Source organism: Rhynchophorus ferrugineus, unplaced genomic scaffold (genome assembly GCF_030347505.1).
Source record: "Rhynchophorus ferrugineus isolate W39M unplaced genomic scaffold, kcgeb_rfMv2 rfM1, whole genome shotgun sequence".
NCBI classification, from domain to species: domain Eukaryota; kingdom Metazoa; phylum Arthropoda; class Insecta; order Coleoptera; family Curculionidae; genus Rhynchophorus; species Rhynchophorus ferrugineus.
In genome coordinates, this window is record NW_027472580.1 from 77,415,342 (window position 1) to 77,438,338 (window position 22,997).

The window sequence follows — 22,997 nt, forward strand, 5'->3', positions numbered from 1 at the left end:
GATGGATATGCTCTTATATGCAGGGTAATAGTGAGATGGGTAAATGTTATTTCATTTGCTTTATATTAATTATATTCTTAGCCACAGTTTCTTTGATGCTACTATTGGATATCTATGTGATGCTAACACACGTACTGGTTTGTAGTCGGCAGATCAGCTGTATATATGAGATACAACATCGGACTCATTACACTGCCTTGTAAAATTTCTCAATATATTGTATATCATTCAGTGTGTTCATCTTTTGGCATTGAATTCTAGATTTATTTTGTTTGCCAAAATATATATTTCTTTTCTCTGTTATTTGTTAAGCTTCCCTATATGTAATTTCTTAAAAACTTTGGACGTTATTGACAATACACGTACAAGTGGGTAAAAGGTAAAATTGAAAAGGAACAATAACAATAAATATAAACTTTATTTTGAGACCTATTGTAACTTCAACAATATTTTGGAAAATACTAATATTTTTTGATCCAGAATTTAAAGTTTAAGAATAAATATACTTGTCTATTACTTTCCCGCTACCATTTTGATTGCTTATAGCTTTGCTCAAAGAAATGATAAGTAAGTTTGGGTTTCATAAAAAGTTTATATGGTCTTTACATTTTTTTTTTGTTATGATTGAAAGTTATATCGGCTAAATGATGGCCGCGATTCGTTATGTAACTTTGGGCTCTTTTTAAGGCATTTTTCATGACATCCTGCAACATCTGAGACTGAATTTCTTCAATTTCGTAACGAATATTGTCCTTAAGATGTTGAATCGTTTGGTGCTTATTCACATAAACTTTTGGTTTAAAAAAAAACCCGTAAGAAAAAGTCTGGTGCTGTTAAATCTGGCTGGCCGTGCTAAATCGACACTTCACGAAATTAGTCTTCCTGGAAAAACGTCATTCAATTATTGAATTGTTGAACGAGCTGTATGTACTGTGGCCCCATCTTGCTACAACCAGATGTCCCCTAGTCCTTGTTATTCCATTTCAGGCACAAGAAAATTTAGAATTATATATTGGTACCGTTCAGCAGTAACAGTAACTGCAACACCTTGGTCATTTTCAAAAAATAGGGACCAATGATGTTTCTAGCATGTATACCAAACCATACAGTTGTTCGCTGAGTGGCAGTAATGGAATGATACTTTCAATATTTATTGTCACTATTTCTGCTAGTTCTTGTGGTGTATATTTACCCATAAAAGAATTTGGACGTCTACACAATACAATGGTTAAAGCAAAACTAAGCTAAACGTCACATAACCAAAATAGCTCGCAATCAAGATTCCAGCGGGACTTTTGCCCTATCTTAACATATACATTTTTAACACGAATAAAATGTTAATGCGGAATTATTCGCGGTTAATTTCTGTCCTCTTTTTGAAGAAAAATTTAAAAGAACATTTAGAAAAGAATATTTAGAAAAGTCTATACTCAACAATCAAATCTATTTCAGCTGAAGTTTTGCAAAATAGTTTTATATCTGCTAACACAGCCGATATTACATTAATAAAAGAAACAATAGCCGGTTAGGCTAGCGCAGTGGTTAAAGCGACAGAGGGGCTGTTGTTGCTGCTGTTGCGATAGTCACGGGTTCGAATGCTGTTATATTACTGGAACCATTTGCTAACTATTGATTATGATTATGATAAATGATAAATCTCTGCCTGGAACTACAGAAGAATTACAACTGACAGTCAACAAGATCTACAAATGGGCGAGAGACTTAATTAATACTGTTTAATATACTATACTAATAATAATACTAATTATTAATATCATTTGTGGGATGCTTAATTATAACCTAAAATTAGAAAATTAGTCAAGTCAGATCCACCAAACGAATTAACAAACATATATCAAATAAAATTGTCTCTACTTAACAAAAAAATTAATGTAAGGCAAAACATTTAAAAATATACCGATATCTGTGTGCGAAAATAATATAACTGGTGGCTTATGAAATATAACATCATTTGCATTTGAATGCAAACCTTTGACGTTTATTTTCCTTTTTATCGAACGCCTGGGACGTTGCTGAAACGGTTTCGCACAAACCTAAGCCCATTCGTGTGTTTGTTTAGATGGTATTTCGATTCTGGAACGCAAGTGGTTTGACAATCGGCACCTTAAGACAGCCGAGCCGTCAGACGTTTCCTATCTCCAACACTTGGTCAGACAATCGGCGCAACGCCAATGCGAACCAACACTGATGCGCCAGAAGATACAAACGGGCTGAAGCAGAGGCGTATCATCATCCATGTACGTTTACCGCGTTCTTCTGAATATGCTGCAGTGACATAATCAATATTTATAACAATGAATTCGGATTCTTTCTAAAATAAAGATGATCTCGCCCGGAAATATTTTTTGTTTATCAGTACTCAATTATTAAATGAATTGGTAGAGACGACAATAGAGTCTCACAAGTTGCGCCACTGATTGTAGTTTACTGTTTTAATTTATGTTTTTTTAAGCCTACTTACTTTATAATCAATAATTTTATTTGGAACAAATCATTACAGCTGTATGTTTCTTTGGAATATTAAAAGACGTTTCTTGTTTTGTTATTCCAGGATATCATAAAACAGGATATTTATGCTAACTTGAATAGTGCCTTCAATGGTTTTTTATTAAGAGAAATGTAATTTCTTCTGACAGTCAAGAGTGATTGTTGTTGTGTTAAAATTGACGTATAGAGGGATTGAACCTTGTTCCTACATATCAAGAACAAGTCGCGAATATGAAAATATATAATACGAAAATGTAGGTGGAAAAAATGTTAGGAAATTTGGTCCTCATGGATTCAAAAGTGTATAAATATTTCTAGTTGTTTGAAAAATGATAAATTCTTTGATAAAAATTGACATGATATATTTATTCTTATTATTATTCTTATTATATTTAGTCTTATTAGTTGCTTACTATTTTTGCAATTTTATTAAATAATCTTCAGAGTAAGTTTCCTGCAAAATAATATATTTATACCTACAAATAATCCAACACTTTTACCGAAACCCTTTTTATACTAACTTTTTAGGATCTACTCAGTTTTTGCCGTAAATTCTCTTTTATGTCCGCTATTGACTCAAAACAGCTACATGCTAATGGTAATTTGCGATTAGAAAGACATGCGTTCAGAATGTAAGATATAACAGGTCAATTGAAAAGTCCCCGGCCTACCATAGTAAAACACCTTTTTTTTGCAAAATTAGCTTTTTTATTCAACATAATTCCCTTCAAGGGTGATACACTGATTGTAGCGGCCCTCCAACTTTTTCATACCATTTTTGTAGTACGATTTGTCCTTTGCTTCAAAATAGGCCTCAGTTTCGGCGATCACCTCTTCATTTGACGAAAATTTCTTGCCAGCGAGCATTCTTTTGGGATCTGATCTGGAGATCTGGAGAATATGGTGGCTGAGCAAACAATTCGAAGCCCAATTCATGAATTTTTGCCATCGCTTTTACGGACTTGTGACACGGTGCATTGTCTTGGTGAATTTCGTCCTACAAACGGTCCAGTAACGCTATGTAATAGGCGCTGTTGATGGTCCTTCCTTTTTCAAGGTAGTCAATGAAAGTTATTCCATGGGCATCCCAAAATACAGACGCCATAACCCTGCCAGTCGACTGTTGCGTTTTCCTACACATTGGAGCGGGTTCATCGTGTGCAGTCCACTCGAATGACTGTCGACTTGACTTCGAAGTGAAATGATGGAGCCATGTTTCATCCATTATCACATATCGAAGTAAAATCTCGGGTTTATTACGCTTAATCATCCTCAAACACTGCTCCATATCATCAACTCTTCATTGTTTTTGGTCAAAAATGAGCTCGCGTATCACCCATTTTTCACAGGGCTTTCTCATACCTAAATATTCGTAAATGATATGATTTACACGTTCAATTGATATCTTTAGAGAATTTAAAATCATTTTGTGGATTTTTTGAATGTTTTCGTGGGTAACAACCTTTTTGCCGCCCACTGCGTTCACCGTCTTCGGTGCTCATTACCCCACGTCTAAACTTAGCATACCAATCCTTGATTATTGATTTTCCTGGAGCAGTGTCCGAAATTCTTTTTTATCCATTTTTTTCACAATAACCAATGTTGCTTCACTCAAAATGCTATAATTCAAAAACTAATAACAAACTAGCATTCTTTGAGGGTTAGGGCTTACTAAAAAACATATGGATTTAATTCTAGTAGCGCCACCTATGTGTCAGGCCGGGAACTTTTCAATTTACCTATTATATATATATATATATATATATATATATATATATATATATATATATCGATATATATATATATATATATATATATATATATATATATATATATATATATATCGATATTTATATATATCGATATGTATATAATAGGAATGGAATGTGGGTGCTTATCTAAATAATTATTTTAAGATGTTGATCAACAATAAAACCTTTTTTTAGGAAGAGTACCAACTAATAATTGATATCGATTGAGGAATATTAAATTTATACGCTACTGATCTATAGACCCCGAACAACTACCAACAGATTATCATAATAATTCAGATAGATGCGTGGGTATCCACCCATAAATTCTGCGAGTTACCTCGGGCCGCTTGATGATCCCGCAACTAAAAGGATGGTTCGCAAGGTCGAGCCTCTTCTTTCGCAATAGACCAAAGTGCAGAATCGTTTACAAATTTCATTTGTTCGCCTCGGTATTTGAACATTTTAATTATATCAACCATATACGGATTTGTTAATTTTTATTTCACATTTTATTTATTACATCCGTTTAAATAGTTTTTGCCTTTTTGATTCACTTGTATATTAACAATTTGCTCAAAGTGTATCTTGTGATCTACAGTTTCGTTGTCAAATAGTGATATTATATTATAAATTTTTCTGATGGACCTAATTTCTTTTTTAGTTATAAGTATCTTTTAATCAAGATGAATATCATATCGTAAGTTTGTAGATGAGAGAATTATAAAATTACTTATTACTTATAAAAAAAATATAAATATTATAATCTCTGTCTATTTATTTGCTTTGTTCAACGCCTTTAAGACTAGTTTTAATCTACTTATGGCGGATCAACCTTGCCATTGTTAAAGTAGAAGTTAAACACTGAGAAATGAAACACTACATCTTCATTCTTGTAGATTTTGTTTGTGAAGAATAAGCTATATGTTCCAAATTATCAGATTCTACACCTTGACACAAGCGTTATTTACTTTCTCAAAGTTATCACAATCCCCAATGCATTTCTTCTTGGTTGCCAGAAATCAGACACAAATGTTGAATATATTGATTGTTGTAATCTCTCTCTCTGGTTTTAATCTCCTCTATGTGGACTAAGAACGATGCCTGAGAAAGTTTATTAAATGTTAGACACAGTGAGACTTCCAAAGGATTTAAACCAGCCAGTTAAATTTAAAAAAAAAGACGATATCTTTGCCAAACTTCTTTAGACAAATAGCTTCACAAACACAAACAATGAACAGCATCACATATCAGTTTTGATATATATCATTTAATATAAGGTCATTAAATTAAAAGCGTTTCAAAATAGCTTTAATGCCGATTTCTAAGTATTCCAACAAATAAAATATAATTGGAAAATGATACTTTGATTATAATTAGAGCTTTGTCAGTATTTATGTTCCAATGTATTTAAATATAATAAACATAAATCCATTTTTTTTAAATTTAATCAGATTAAATAATAAATTTACCGACCTGTTCTGAAAAAGTTGGTTAGACTACGCATAGTATTATGAAATCTCATCCACAAAATAGTAAACACTAAAGTCTTTGGAACTGTTTTATTTATTAGCTGTGAGAGTTTCCTATAGCATGTTTTGTTTCCATTTTTATTGATATTATTTGTATAAGATCACCTTTCTGTCTCTATTTCTGTTTATTTTTTAAATAAATCAAACACAAAACATCTTATAAAATATATATTATAGAATGTATAACATTTTGTTGTATAAATAAAGATTTTAGATTGTATAAATAAAGACCTGTTGTGGTTAAGCCAAAGTGACACATTTATTAAAACTAGTTTTGAAATGAGATTGAAGAAATTCTATTAATTTTAGGTTCTGTTATTTTATGTATTTGTTTAGTAGAAAGACAAATATATATAGAAAATTTAATTAAATACTCTTCCAGACTATTGGCAACTAACTTCGACGGTCCCTCTTGGAGGATATCGTCAGCAAATAATTAGTTTCGATTTTTTCGACCATTCGTCTTGGCCGCTCCATGTCCGACTCGGACAGGGGCACGAGGGGGAATGGGACGGACGCTTTCGGTTGAGGGAAGACGGAAGAAAAACATCAAAGAAAGTTGTTTTAGGCCGGGACCAATTTTCTTTCGAGATTAGTGTCCAGGTTTTTCTTTCTCTTCTGGAAAATCGTACGGCACGAAATTACGTCGGGAAAACCATAGATCACGTTTGTTTTTCCGTGCCCAATGGACCTAAAAGCGACGCCGGTCAAAACGTGGCGGTTCGCGGGGGGCGTCGAACGGGCTTTCGTGTGAGGGCTGGGAAGCGGGGAGAATGGCTTGGGAAAGGAAAAGGCTGCGTCATCATGGTGAACTTTCCGGAGAAAGGTCAGCGGGGACAGTTTCTTCATAGGTCGTACTTGCTGGGGGGATTTTTACATTGGGAAATTTATATATGTAATTTGTAAATCGCAGAATCAAACAGACCTTTTCCCTTACCCATCACACAATTTACAAATAACAGAACTAATGGCACCACGTCAGCCACTTCTTGGAGTAATACATATTATAACAGTTTATTTTTAACAACTATTATGTTGCTAATAATAAGAAGGTATTGGGGTTGATTCAAAATTATTTTTGCTTTTTGTTTTAAAAGATCACGTAACAATGACATCGGTTTGGTAATCGCAGTAGTTAACGGGATAAGAAGATGGTCCTACTGCAGCGATAGTCACGGGATAGAATCCCAGTATGTCCTCTATGATGGTCTCTGAGTACATGACTAACCAGTTGGCCAGTGGGTCACGTTAAACAGTAGGTTCACTCCAAATAAAGTGCAGTTGGTTAAATATAACAAAAAATTGCTATAAGGTGAATTAGGTAATATTAACCAATAAATTATACTGTATTAAAAGTAGTGGACATTATTTCGGATTATATTAAAAATAGTTCATTTCCTGGATGATGGATGGATCATTAATTACTAAGTGCTATAAGTGCTGTTGAATATCTTGAAGCTTCAGCTTGTGCTTCATTGAATTTTGAATTAAAATATCACTACAATATGACGAAATAGTCCAATTGTGTTTGCTGTCGTAGATTTTTTCAAAATATTGCGAAGGTAATATAATATTTCATACTTTCAACAATCTATTTGTTAGAATAAAATGTGGTATTTTATGCTGAATACCTGAGCATGAAAAAAATAACATATTACTCCGAAAGAAGCACTGAAAGTGGTTATTTCAGATGTCGTGATTGAGATTTGCAAAAACAGAAGCAACTTGGACAGTCGCCAGAATTTAAACATGAGTGAATTAAGAGATGATCAGAAAGTTGGGAGTTGATATGATGCTGTTTTAAGGATAAAAGATAATATGATTTTTGCATCGAATTATTACCGGTGATGAAAAATCAATCTACCTGTAAAAATGCTAAAAGTCGTAGACGAAGTCCAAGAAACCATTCAAGCCAAAACAACAGATTCATGTTGTGCTTTTTATTGGATCAGGAACGGTATCGGCTATTGTGAACTTACCTGAAGACTGGAGATTGCTATCGGCTACAAAACTACGACAAAAGGCACGACATGTCCAGTCCACACATCACAAAATCAACATGTGTCAGTGGAGTACTTATTTTCTTATACAAATTGGAAGGAAACCAATATTTGTTTGTTCTGGTTTACCTTTGGAGGTAAAGAATATTTTCAGCAAAGGGTTTGTTCTTTCCCTGAAAAGCTGAAGAAAGTAAGAGTATTGGATAGTATTTGTAATAACATTCTTTCTAAAAAAAAATTCAAGCTATTAAATTGTAAGTATAGAAAATCGCTAGTCCTGTACTTGATGTGGTGATATAAAATGGAAGGACAAACATTTAAAAATGTACCGTAATTGCGGTCAAGTTCATATTATTCAGATGTACTCTGAACCTTATGAAATGAAATATCTCTTTATATCCATCAAGATCTATTCTCAAGTCATCGAATGTTGTGTGAAGCTTATGGTTGCTACGCTCCATCGATCTCAACATGTGTGTGAATACTTGTTTCAATATTTTAAAAGTCGGTGATTTTGATACCCAAGGCAAGAAGTGTTCAGGACACCTAAAATAATTGAAGATGAGGATTTGAAGGAACAATTCGATGAAGATCGGTGTCAAGTGCAGAAAAATTACGTAGGATTGTAATACTGTTTGACGACAAAATAGGAAAGGTTTTTGCTTCATATGACTGGTAATGAAATTTTGATCCATTATGATAGTCTTAAACCAATATCAGTGGTAGAGCCGAATATCCACGTGAAACCTAATGAAGCCATCGATGGGATTCGCCATCAACTACAATTGATGTGTAGATCACTGCGCAAAAAACCGCTGGAAGGTGTCCAGACACAACAATATTATTTTTCAAGTCGGTACAGATTATACTTGGAAACATTAAAAAGTTAAAAATAGAATTATCCCAAACACTGTATTCTCCAGACCTTGTTCCTTCTTTTTACTATTTGTCGATTCGTGAATACCCTCAAAACATCGTTCTTTCGAGATGGAATCTGTAAATTGCCCCAAGAATGGGAACTACTACTGCATATCTATGAAATTGTGCATTTTTTACAGTAAAGCCTGAAATTAAAAAGAAATCCTTAAAACTAACTTATCGACCTAATATAAATCGTTAGCTTTCTAATAATAGAACTAAAATAAGTCGATATAATTGGTTTTTCGGTTGAAGTTTATAAAAAAATACGACGAAGATTTTTGGAATATTCGACAAGCATAAGAACATTCAACTCGAAACTATTAAAAATAATTAAGCCAATTTTGCTGTTCTAAAATGAAGAAAAAATGCCGATCTAAATTGCTTATAAGAGATTCTACTTCCGCCGCTTTGAACGGAGCCGTTTTCGAACGTAACAGTCCAATTGGAGCGGCGCCCTCTCTCTGTCTCACTCTTTTACACCGTCAAACACAAAAAACAACAACCAAACACACACCATAAATCAATAGCGACCGTATTATTAACTAATAGAAACCGTGGCTTTTTTTCGTCCTTTCAAAATGGACACGGTCACTGAAAAATAATAATATTTCATTAAAAGATAGAAATTTTTAAATTATAACGCCGGGGAATTGGTCCCGGCCGAATTTAGATGTTGAAACGGTTACATAATTTATGGGCAGATGTTTTTTTCTTCTGTTCGATTCTCGATAGCGAACAAAATAATTATTTTAATTTTTTTTCCTTCTTTCTAACGCGGTGGGTTTGGTCGGGTTTATTTTCTGACGCTTGGGAACTTTCAACCAATCACTCGAATCAGCCCGAACGGATCGATGAACTGCCATTAAAATGATTACGAAATATCTTGATAATTGGGCAGAAAATTTGGAAATCATTGATATGTAATTATAATGAATACATCTCATATTTATATAAGCAATGTGCTTCTATATATATATATATATATATATATATATATATATATATATATATATATATATATATGTATATATATATATATACAATCAGTATGTATACAATCCAATAATACAATCAATAAATACATCAGTATGTGTTTTCCAAATTACTATTCAATTTCATGTGCTTTGGTATGTTTCAGTTTGCAGATTTCTTGATGTTGTCCAGTAGCTTTATTGCTTCTACGTTGCTGTAACATTATTTCTTGTCTGAAGACGGAAGTCTGGTAATGTGGTACATCTATTTGATTTCGAGTTTATTGTGTAGTTCTTTATTGGTGATGTATCGATAAGCATTGGCAATTAATCGAAGAAGTTTGTATTGGCATCGTTGGGTTACTTATTGATTTAAAATAGGCCTTGTAGTAGACTGAATAACCAACCTCTTTGATTTTAGGCCAAGTTGGGAGTACCTTCCAACTAACCAGCGCAGTTTTTTTGATTTTACCATTTTTTATATTTACCATTGTACGATTTGTCCTTTGCTTCAAAATAGGCCTCAGTTTCGGCGATCACCTCTTCCTTCGACGAAAATTTCTCCCCAGCGAGAATTCTTTGGAGATTTGATAACAGAAAATACTCGCTGACGGCCAAATCTCGAGAATACGGTGGATGAAGAAGCAATTCGAAGGCCAATTCATGGATTTTTGCCATCGTTTTCACTGACTTGTGATACGGTGCATTGTCTTGGTAAAGCAGCACTTTCTTTTTTTACAAATGCGGCCGTTTTCGGTGATTTCGTCCTTCAAACGGTCTAATAACTATCTAATAGTCGCTGTTTATGGTCAGTCCTTTTGCAAGGTAGTCAATGAAAATTATTCCATGCGCATTCAAAAATATAGACACCATAACCTTGCCAGCCGACTGTTGCGTTTTCTCACGTCTTGGAGCGGGTTCATCGTGTGCAGTCCACTCGGATGACTGTCGATTGGACTTCGGAATGAAATGATGGAGCCATGTTTCATCCATTGTCACATATCGACGCAAAAACAGATTTATTACGCTTGATCATCTTCAAACACTGCTCCGAATCTTCAGCTTGTCGTTGTTTTTGGTCAAAAGTGAGCTCATGCTGTACCCACTTTGCACAGAGTTTTCTCATACCCAAATATTCGACAATGATATGAAGTACACGTTCAGTTGATATCTTTAGAGTGTCTGCTATTTCATTCAATTTCAATTTACGGTCATTCAAAATCATTTTTTTTATTTTCGGTAACAACCTCTTTTGGGCCACTGCGTTCACTGTCTTCGGTCTTCTGAATATTGTTTTTACCCAAATTTCCATGGTATTTGGCATTATGATATTCCTGAGTTAAGTAACTGTAAGCATCTGTCCAAATATCTGTAGACTAAATTATTTCACAGCAACTTCAGCCCGCCTTATTAATATGAATGCATTTAATACGATATTTCTATAAAAATTTTCGGTTAAAAAAATGGCATATGTAATCAACAGCATTCCTTTGTTTTCTCTGACAATCTAATTCTCGCAGAACCGCTGTCATCAAGCAACCTTTTTAATACGATTCATTTATTAAATATGTCGGATTTTCCTCAAATATGTAAGTGTGTCAAGTTTAATCTAACCAAATCTTTCAAAAATTATTTGCACATTATAGAACTGATAATTTTGATTTGCAAAATATTCGAGCAAGTGTCAAACATTTCAACAATTATCTAAATTATTTGGAGTTGATTTATATGATCCCTACGAATTTCAGTAATTAAATTTCATTAAGACAGCTTTGATTTCAGTCTTTGTGAAGGTATTATTGTTTATTATCCTATTTAAAACATATAACAATTAGTATGTGGATGTATTACAGTAGTTTCAACCATAGAAGAACGTCGGTAAGCCTTCAATATCAGTTGAAAATCGAATCTGCTTTCTTTGGGAAAATCAGTATGATATATTTTGTTATGACCAGAAAGCTTTTTCGCATCACCAAGAGTATCGAAATACAAATCAATAAAATACAAATATCAAGAATCAAAGGAACATGCTTGAAACTTTTGATTTTGACGCATTTTGGCGAAATTCGGGTACACAGTATTCTAAACCGAACGATAGCATTAATTGCAATCCATGATTTGGAACATATCTTTGAAAGAAAATTTAAAATGAGAAATGAGGAAGCAGAAATGCAACAAAATGTTTTTTTACATGGCTATATGGTGTGAAATCACATTACATCAACTGATGTATCAGGGTTTGAGTACATCTCGCTTTTTCATTATGGAATGTATGTTACAAACATATCTTAAATTTTCAAAAAAAAACTCCTTTAAGATTAATTCACAGTCATGACATTATTTTTGACATACGTAAAATTAATATAAACGGGTTCATACATTTTTTCGAAATGTGTGCGTGGTAAAAAATTATTTATGAACATGCGGAACCTAATAAACAAACAATGCTTTATTCGAGGCTACAATGTTTAGCACTTGAAAGAAAAAAAAAAGCGTACAAAATAAAAATTTGGATGCGCATATATTCATTTAGGTTGCAACATGTTGCACATCGTATTAAACAACATACGATATACGTCATATAACATGATGATTTTCTATTTTTAGTGCTCAATTGGTTCTCCAATAAATTTTTATTAAATATTAAGAATTATTTTATTTTTAATAATTAAAAAAAACTGAATTATAATATTTGTCACCCTAATAAATTCTTTGATTTAATTATACAAAAAGTGTTGAAATTTGGGCATAGATTTCGATGTGTTATTTTATTTTATCGATCAACTTATTTCGAGCCAAGCGCCCTCTCGACGCGGAGGCCATGAACTTCCACCCCGAAATTGTTTCGGGACCGCACCGCTAGATGGCTCCGGAATCATGGCTTTGGGTTTTCACTGATCTTACTGGGTATTTATATACATAATATAAACAATATTTCTGTTTATTCTTTAATAAATTGATATGGCGTATTCCGCCGGAAATGTTTCTTGATACTTCATACTGAGTACTTATCCTTTTGTTAACTATAGTTATGCGGGGACACTTGTTATGAGAGTCTGAAGTTGGCAAAAAAGGGGGGAATTATATCGGTTTGGCAACAGGGTGATTCCTCCCATCTTCACGTCGTAAAAGGTAATTTATATACTTGAGGGGTTTTGCTTACATAGTCGTAAAAGTTTATTTTACGGCAGTTTAAACGGTTCTTAAAGACGCTGCTTTATTTTGAATCAGTTTGCCTGGTTATTATGGCCTTGTTTTCACCTTTTTGTCACTTCGAGACGGTTGTTGTTTTTTTCTCGAACGTTTAATCACAAATCATCTCGAGAACCACTTTTTGTTAATCTTGTTAAGGAACCGATTAAACATAGATACGAGAGTAGTTCTAAAAGTACCCGATTATTTAAGTTTAATTATTACTATATTAAGTTTAAACTTTTGAAGAGTTTGGTAATCGCTATGGATAAGTTAACAGGATGGTCCTCTTGCTGTTGTGACTGTCGTGGGTTCGAATCCCGCTGGAGTCTTTATGTTTGTGATTGCTTCTGATTCCATAAGCAAGAGTGAAAAAACCGATAATGAAAACCACCCCAATCATGCTAATAACCAGGCGTTCAGATGTCCGTATGTCTTCTGGAATGGACTTAAGTTAATCACTAATAAGCCAGTCTGTAGGTTTGATGCCGAGGACCATGGTTCAGAACCCACCTTTAGCAATTGACCCAACCCAGATAAAATCTTAGTTAATAAAAAAGAATGTTAAAAATATAACAAAAATTATTGTATACATAGTACATATTGAGAATCGTTAACTTTAAAGTCCTAATGTTGTATTTATAATTCTAATTCACTTGGCACTTGGTATTTTACTAATTAAAGTTCCTAATGTTGATGAAAAATTAATTGTTCGTATGTTATAATAGTTAAAATATTAAATAAATTCACCATAACTTTGTAGGTAAGATATCAAATGATTTTTGAACCAAGTACCGTTATATTCTCTGGTAAAATCACTAAAAAACACTGTTGAAAATAAAACTATATTCAATCAGTTTACTTTTTAATTTCATAAATTTTATTGGCTATCAATTTTTATATTTTTATAAATATATTTTTAGTGAATTACTATTAGTATTTTCTGTTAAATAGGAAATGAAAAATTAGGAAAATACACGATACACATGGATAGGGCAGAAATTCATATAGTTGTGTTTTATTTTGCTGGTTTATTTATTTTCTTTGGTTTCATTTAGTTATGTGCCTAAACGATAGTCCAGCTGTGAAGGAGCATGTTATTACTACTATTATCCAAATGTCAAATATTAGGGAAATCTGTGTATTGCATAATATTTAACAGGGATAGAAACTTATATAAATGAATGTTGTTTTAAGCTATATGAATTTTGGTGAAACTAAACTCTTGGCACAACGGTCTAGTCTTAAAAGCGAAACAGCTAGGTCCACCGAATGACCTAATCGCCCTGATTCATTCATACTTGGACGGCAGATCCTTTCAAGTAAAGATCTGCGACGAAGTCTCTTCGAAAACAGATCTACGCAGAAGTCCCAAAGTTGCTCCACTAGCCCCTGCCCTGTTCAACTTTTATATGGTTGATTTCCCACTTCACCAACATTCACGCACAGCATTTTATGCAGATGATACAGCTTCCCTCAACACCGGTTACAGTCCCGACGCCATCCGCAACAGACCTCAAGTCCAACTGAACCAGGCGATAGCGTGGTACAAATTCTGGCGGCTGCAGGTAAACCCAAGCAGAACTCAGGCTATTCTGTTCCACCGAAAAGTCCCTATTCTCTGGCTCTAGAAGGTATCATACATCGGTCTCCAGGTCCACCGCAGGTTCCAGTGATCAGCTCAAATACAGCAAGCTATTTGCAAAGGCAATAGCATATACAGCCTACTGTATTCACGCCTCTGCAGAAAAAGCAAACTCCCATTCCCCCAGAAACCGACTCTGTCTCTGAGGGACAACTTGCACTACTGCAAGTGTTCCAGTCCACAAAATTCCATGCGTTACTCATTGCCCCATAGTTTATTTGGAACATCAACACTACACTCGAATCAGGCATACCGTTCGTGAAAATTTCAAGAATAAGAAAACAACTTGATCAAATCTCATTCATATATCCGGATCGCCACACCAACTGCGACAATCGTAGTCGTATCCCAGGATCTCTATTGTCCGCAAAATTTCTGTATCCCCAATCCAATCTGGAATTAGAAAAAAAACCAACCTCTAAGATTTTTAACGGTTGATGTCTGAACTGAAATGAATATGGATAGTGAAGAACTGACTGCGAGGCTATTTTAGTTATTACTTAATTACACCAACAAGAGTGCCAGATAAATATTTGTTCTAACAAACCACAAGAAACTGATTTGATATCCGCCTTCAACTACAGAAAAGAAATTACTACTTTTACATTTTAGCTGTCTCGTAGAATAAAGGATGTATATGTTTCATAAGTTCTTAGAATATATGTCAAATGTTACATCTGATTGTTATAAGAATAATTTAATCAAATATTTAATCTACTCTAGAGGATTACATTCACTTGAGCATTAAAGTATAAATATAACAAGCTTCATTGTCAGTACCCTCATTTTCAACAAGCGATCCTCTGTTTTATTTGTGGTCAAAAATGGCTGATGATTATAGATATCAAAGCAACGAACTAAAATAAACTTAATTTTCTAGCGGCCAATTTCTTTATTTTATCGAATTAAATATTATGACTAATATAATATGAGTAAAATGTTTTGAAATTTATAATCTGATTGAAGTTATTTTGATTTCAGGTAACATTGCACACATACATATTCAAGGAAAACTCATGGCTAAATACTTGTTTTCATGGTAAGTTTTATAACGGCGATGATATATTATTGCGAATAATTAAAAAAAAGGAACATCAGCTCGCGCTATCACCACGGGGCTGAAAAGGTACAATGGACAAAAACCTGAAAGGGGTTTTTCACAAAAGTTTTTCCATAGCTCATATTCCCCTGATTTATGGACTTGGCTCGTTATATTTGTGCGAGTCACCGAATCTGTATTCGGTAGAGCTTTTTTTCATTTCTTTTTTTTTCCCGCGTCGTTTTGGTTGTTTCGGGTCGCGGCGAGGGGGGAAGAGGTGGTCGGAGGGACTTGGGGGACCGCCGAGGGAGGGAGAGGTCTGCCCTGTCGCCGAAATGAAACGCATATTTGAATAATACGACAGTGCCGTTGTTTTATCCGAATTTTTCGTGTAAAATATCGTTTGGAGTCCCTTTTTGTTGAGGTGGGGGGATATTTTTTTTGTGGACGGGGCCGCACAAAAGGAAATTTACTGGCACCGTTCTACGAAGACGAATAAAAAGAGAATTATTATTATTTTCGACCCGCAAATCAGCAATAAACAAACCGAACTATATAAAATATTTTCTAGGGCAAAATATGGGGTAAACTCGTTTGAATATATATCAACAACATAAATATTACCTTTGTAAGTTAGCATATTAATTTTGTATACCGTAAAAACATGAAACGGGCTCTTACCTTTTTTTGCGCTACTATATTGTTTGCTAACAGCAGTATACTTGAATTAAAAATATGTGTAAATCCATTAAAATCTTCTAAATTATATTATTTCTAAATCTTTTTTCATAGTAATCCCTTATTTTTATTATCTGCGTGATCATTATTGTTATTCTGACCATTATTTTTGTTCTTATTATATCATTATATTAGCACCTTAAAGGCCTTCAAATTCCATGTTTGTTTTTTATATTTTAACGTCTCCTTTTACCAAATATGGGTTTATCTGGACAGGACTTACAGTTTAACGTTAGCTCCGAACCACGGTCCTCAGTATTAAGCCTACCGACTGGCGAATGACCAACTTAGAAAAATCATCTCAGAAGACATCCGGTCTTATCCAGTGCAGTTCGATTCTCAACAGAGCTGCAACTTTCTTTTTTCTAGTTTGGTTGGAACATTTATCAAATCACCTAGGTAGCGGGCTCCAGTGCCTGAAACATTCCTTATTTTCAATCATTGTTTCCTTATTCCTATTTTTCCTCCTACGGGCTGTACTTTTACTTGGGCTATCCATTGTAATACTTAATAAAATAGACTTTTAACACAAAAAGCGTTTTAAAATAAAATATATACACAAATAATAATTTAATTTCATGTCATAAACACAAAATTAAAAAGGAAAAAAACAAATCTAATTTAATACAACTGTTTGGCCACGGTACCGACTTCAAACTGATTCTTATTTAGTTATTACAAGGATTTTTACGTACATATTTTATTTTAAAATGTTTTTTTTTTGTGTTAAGTTTGATTATTTTTTACATTTTAGTGAGTTCCTTATTTATTTTTTAAGTAGGTTCAATTTTTTTTGTGGAAATATTTTGAATTAATGTTATGTATCAAAACATTCTTGATCTTATATTGGAAATATTGTGAAAAAAAATTTTTGTAACAAATAATTTTTAAATTATTCCCTTTACACCGTTATGAGAGAAATGTTATTAACTAACGTAATTGGGTCGACCACAATAGGGCGATCACTAGTTTAGAATAAAGAGCATACTCTCAGTATAGTTAATACGTCAACAACAGGATATTTAACATACAATATGAATGAGTCTGTTACACAACAGAACTAGCGTTATGATATTTTTCATTTAGGGAACATAATTTTCTACTTTAGCTGAGGGAGCCCGTCGATCCGTCCAAACTTCGGACATTATCACCCCATCCAGGTGCGTTGTAGACGCCTCTCTTATCGCCAATTAGCACCGATATAAATAATTTAACCTATTAGGCCACCGGCCAGCTATCAAAGCTATTTACGGCGGTCCCCGTAATGCCCCCGTCAAAACGACGTCCCTAATTACGAAAAGCTTTTCGCGCACCACGGTCTCACCCCCAGGGCCGTGCTCCAGCTCCCAGTTAGGATCTTCTTAATTACCGCCACACCGGAGGGTAGTTTTTACCCTTCGGGGACCCGGGCCACATCGCATATGCCACTTAGCATGGAGATTTGTGTAAAATGTATTTTTTCCTTGATTAATAGCGGACGATAAATTTTTTCTCGCCTTCGGGGGCGGATAATAATTCGACAGAATATGACGGGGTGATCTAACGGGAATAAGATCGTATCAGAAACTCTAATTAACCAGAAAAATATTTAGGGAGATAATTAAATGCGGAAAATCTGTTTGTAAATATTTCCTTTTCGGGGGGATCTCTAATTATAACTAAAAATTGTTTCTATTTCGAAAATGGAATATATTAGGGATGCCGTAAAAAGATCTAATTTTTGACCGATTTTTTTTACCAGATATATCGACTTTTTTTCAAAGAAATTAAATGTTTAGTGTATAGTAAAATGTAGTTGTATGTCAGTAATTTTCGGTTCACTTTCTATTGAAATAAATGTTTATTGCAGTATTTGTTGTCAACTTATTAACATTTAGGCAAAGTAATATTTGTCTTAACGTAGAACCCTTTGATGCATTTCTAGAGGTGGAAATACAATTTCTATATTCCATAGAGTAGTGAAACGATGACTATCTAAAAGTACCTCCATGAAGTCATATATCTTTTTTTTTATTTTTTTTTAAATTGTATTTTAAAGTCTCCTTTTACCAACTATGGGTTTATCTGGACTAGACCTACTGTTAAACGTGGGCTCCGAAGAACGGTCTTCAGCATTAAAGCCTACCGACTGGCGAGTGACCAACTTTAGAAATCATCCCAGAAGACATCCGGTCTTACCCTTGTCGGATTTTACACTCTTGCCTAAAACATTCACAAATTTTAAACAATCACAAACATAAATTTACGACCATGCCCCAGCAGGATTCGAACCCGCTATCGCAACAGTAGGAGGACTGTCCCATCGCTTTTACCACTGCGCCACCAAGCCGGCCATATATTTTACTTAGTTGCATGTCTGTTTTTCCCTATTCAGTAACTACTGTGAGCACCTAATCCAATTTGTTTTAAGTAAAACTGATATGAGGGTGAGTACTCTGGCATACAGAGGTGTATTCTACGAGCACAAACGGTTCTGTGACTACTCAGACATTATGTGTGTTGATCATTGCTTTCTATATTGCTTCCGCGTTGCTTTGATTTAGAAATCTTATTTCGTGTTTTAGCGCGAAATCTTGGATCACTTCTTGTCGCCATTTGATTTCTAGGTCATCCTGCAGCTCTTTGTTGGTTACGCAGCGATAAGCTTTGGTAATGAATTGTTTTGGGTAGGTTTTGTTTATATTAAATAAACGTCTTAATTCATATTGAATACAAATACCAATCACTTTTTGCTCAGACCAAAGCAATTTGTTAAAGGTAACTTTTATGCTTATTTAATCCAATTTTATTCAGTTTAATGTATAAAATATAGTTGTTTATATATCCCTAATATAGTAGCCTCTAGAGTATTAATATTAATTCAGTTAAAGTTAAGTCAGATAAAAAATTAATTTTAAAATACCCTTACTAAAGAATACAAATATGAGGGTACTTAAACCATCTATTAGCTTTATAAAATTTTGTCACAGCGCCTTTTTCTTATGGATTTTTCATTTTTTACCCCAGCTAAAGTACATAATCCTTATTATTTATGGAGCTTCATGTGGTTAACGTTATGTTTGTACACTTTAATTGCACCATTATATCGATCTTAATCATTCTGGAACGATTAATGGTTTGTTTAGTTACTTAAATTAGTCATTTTTCCCGTCAGCTAGAAACGGGATAATTAAGTATAACACCTTTATACTAATTAATAAGTTTTCACAATTGAAGTTTGGGTTTGGTCTTTTTTGTTGTAAATTATATACATGTGTATTTTTATATATACCTCTTATAGTTAATTAATTTGTATTATCAACACAAATAAAATCTTCTTTTTGTGGTGTAATAAAATTTTTCTGATCAAGGACCAAATATTTGTTCTATATTAAACTTGAATTGAAATCATGACAAACATTTTCTAGTTTTCATCTAGTGACTACTCCATCATTCGTTTTTATGAATCTTCCTAATATTTTTGTATTACATTATCGACTTTATTTGCTTATGTAATAGTAATTTATTATGTACGAAAAATTGTAGTTATCTTCCAATTAATCTATACTTCAACCTCTATAGGAACTATTCCTCTATTTCAATCTATTCTTTCCAGCGAATTTTTACATTTAAGAGTCATTCCGAGATACTTAGCATTATTGGTATATGAAATTAAAGTATTATTTATTTTTAGTGGGGTTTGTGCGGCCTTATTATTGGTGAACTGCACATGTATATATTTGCTTTGGTTAATTTTTAGTTTTGGTTATAAGAATCATAAGAATTTTCAATGACAGCTGTTATTCATGTACTTGATCAATTGTTTAGTGGTTGTTAATAAACTCAAACTTGTATGTTAGTATTAGCGTACTTCTCTCTATAATAGGAGTTTTCAAATATCTTATCTATTACAGGTAGTAGTTCGACAAACCCGTAAGTTTTCCCTCATTCAGCGACTCCTGTCATTGAGTTTAAAGATTGAAAATAGCTTTCTTTACGGCCGTACTAATCACTATATAACATTTATTTGATGATAATTTCTAAATATTTTCCAGCCGTTCTCAATCTCAAATCTCAATAATTCGGGTTTGACAATTTATTTACTTAAACTCTTGTATAAAAATGCTCTTTCCTTGTTTCATTAGGATGTTTAGATCCTTAGGAAGACGTTGATAGTTTTATGTTTTATTTATTTGATTCAGATCTAGTTAGCAAATTTAATTTTTTCATAGTATCACTCTCCACTATTCTAGCAAAATAATCACTAGTCTTCTTCTCTGATTCTAATTTCACATTCTTCAATTACTCTCAACAAATTCTTGTTACATCTCACCTATAAAATAAAAGTTAAATCGTTACTAAAATATAACATGATTAAAATAAATTTGTAATTATTATCAGCTACTATAGTTTTTGCTACTATTCTTGATGGACAACCTCATAAATGAATTGACTACTTCCAAAACAACAAGAATAATTTTCTTCTCTGTTTCCTTTCTATTTCGGAGAGAAATTTTGGCATATTTTAATTCTTATTTGATGTCCCTGAGCATGATTTATTATACATTTGACAGCTAACATTCCCACTATAAATAAAACTGATGCTGTTTGGATTTTATAACTACCTACTACCCTTTGGATAAAAGAATAAATAGAGTTTATTCTTTTCTATAGTTTATTTTATGCAATGCAATGTGCATGTGCCTAATGTGAAATTAATTCAAGTAATGTATGCTGTAATTAAGTAGGGAACACTGGGGATCTAGATAACTGAATCAATTCCTCTATTGTCATATTTTATAGGGCGTGTTTTTGGTTTGTCTATATATTAAACTGATATTTGGTATGCTCCAAAAATTATAACATAAAATCAACATATATATAAAAAACAAATAATTACATTTACAAATTAGCATCGTATTCGTAGAGTGGACGTGAATGTGTCGGATAATTTACGATGTGCAAAAACGAACGCCGGAATAAAATGGCGATAAACGAGAGTTTTTACTACAAATAGAATAAAACTGATTGGCGATTAGTGTTGGAAGGCCGGAAGGATCCCACGGGACGCATTTCGACGCGATATTTGGCCGTCGCGACGCGCCGGACGTCGGGACGCTCCGGAAGGAAGCGGAAGCGACGTTGCCGATTGTCCGTTATTTATTGGCCCCGGCCCGGTGAAAGACCGGTCCAGATATGACGAGATTTATTCGGTTTTTGTTTCGGCTCCGTCCTCCACGAATTATTTTCAATATCCCTATCAAATCGATTTTTCGAAAATGGCTCTCCGTCCCATATCCTGTGTGCTTCGTTTTTATATTTTCCAGGTTGGTTTATAATCTATATGTTTTCAGATATGTTTGAGACCGAACCAATAGAAAGGTAATGAACAATTTCGAAAATGTAGATATAGAGAATATTGAGCTGTCCTTATTTTATAACTCTACGTTTTATGCTTTATCGGAAGTTTAAATAATAATTTGAAATAACTATTGGAAACTAAAGTGTTTAAACAGTAGATTTAAAATCAAATAAACAAATCAAAATCAAATCATCAAGTCAAACAAATCATGGCCAACTATTTCTTTTATAAAGATCATGACATAAATTATATATTTGATAAATGTTAAGAGAAAAACGGTGGAGGATAGGGCAGACGGTTATCTAGGCAATCGATTAACTTTAATTTTATTTACAGCTTTTTCTTTTTGGTTTAGTGATTTTCTCTTTTATTATCGACTAAATAATGGTTAATGGTTTTCTTGCCTATAGTTTTTATATAAGTATAAGTGTTCAGAATTAAAGTTTCTATCGTTGAAAATGTTATTATTTTGATTGTGGACTATCTTATTTTTATAATGTGGTATAAAATGTAGTACACCTTTCTGATTAGTACTAAAGTGCATTACATATTAACATGAAATTCATTTTAGGCTTTTTAATAATTGAAAACATAGTTTTTTTTTGGTTTGTACGTTGTGCGTTGTTAATTGTATCGGTCATTAATTAAGTTTGAACCATTTTAGTGCTTTAACCGTTTAACATGATCTATATTATTGGGTAGCGGTGCTACTTCTATGGTTTCATTGGCTCCTTCGTTCACAAACCATCCGGCTTCATCATCAGCGATAGAAATATTTAACTCTCCAAGGATGTCTTGTAGATATCTGTCTGTATATATATATATATATATATATATATATATATATATACATATATATGTTGTGATTGTTATATTACCAATCAAGTAATTAGGTCCAAATTCTTAATATCTGAAGACTATATATTAGAATTTCAGTTTGTTTATTATATCTTATTATATCTAGCTATAGACTTTTACAAAAACTGCCATAGTTAACAAAGTGTTCCTTTGTTCCCTTAAACTGCTGCTAAGTGTCCACTTTGTTTGCCGGAAGATTAAATGTTAATAGTTTGAAATATTTGGTGTTTGTATATTCGCTGATAATTGTTTTACGCTGAAAAGGTATTTATAGAGAGAAATAGGTGTAACATATCACATATAAAAATATTTGCCTCATTTTCTGCACGTTTTCACATCTGTTTGCCTATATGATTATATCGTGTTGAAAAAACGATGTTGGTTATGACAGCGATCATATTGTATCCAATCATCGATATATTGTGGCACTTCTTCAGAATTTCGCAAAGGTCTACCTGAGGCTATAATTGACTGGATCAAGTCCTGACTGTGCTGGGTGCG

General features: G+C 33.3%; 1 protein-coding gene across 4 annotated transcripts in view; it reads left to right on the forward strand.

Annotated features, from left to right (window-relative positions):
• The window catches only part of Ptl (prothoraxless), a 295,597-nt gene that overhangs the window by 53,034 nt on the left and 219,566 nt on the right, over positions 1–22,997 (forward strand). For all 4 annotated transcript variants that reach the window (XM_076410284.1, XM_076410274.1, XM_076410264.1 and 1 more), the window contains one exon: positions 15,502–15,559. The gene's annotated coding sequence lies outside the window, so the exon portion shown is untranslated. The remainder of the gene's footprint in view (positions 1–15,501; positions 15,560–22,997) is intronic.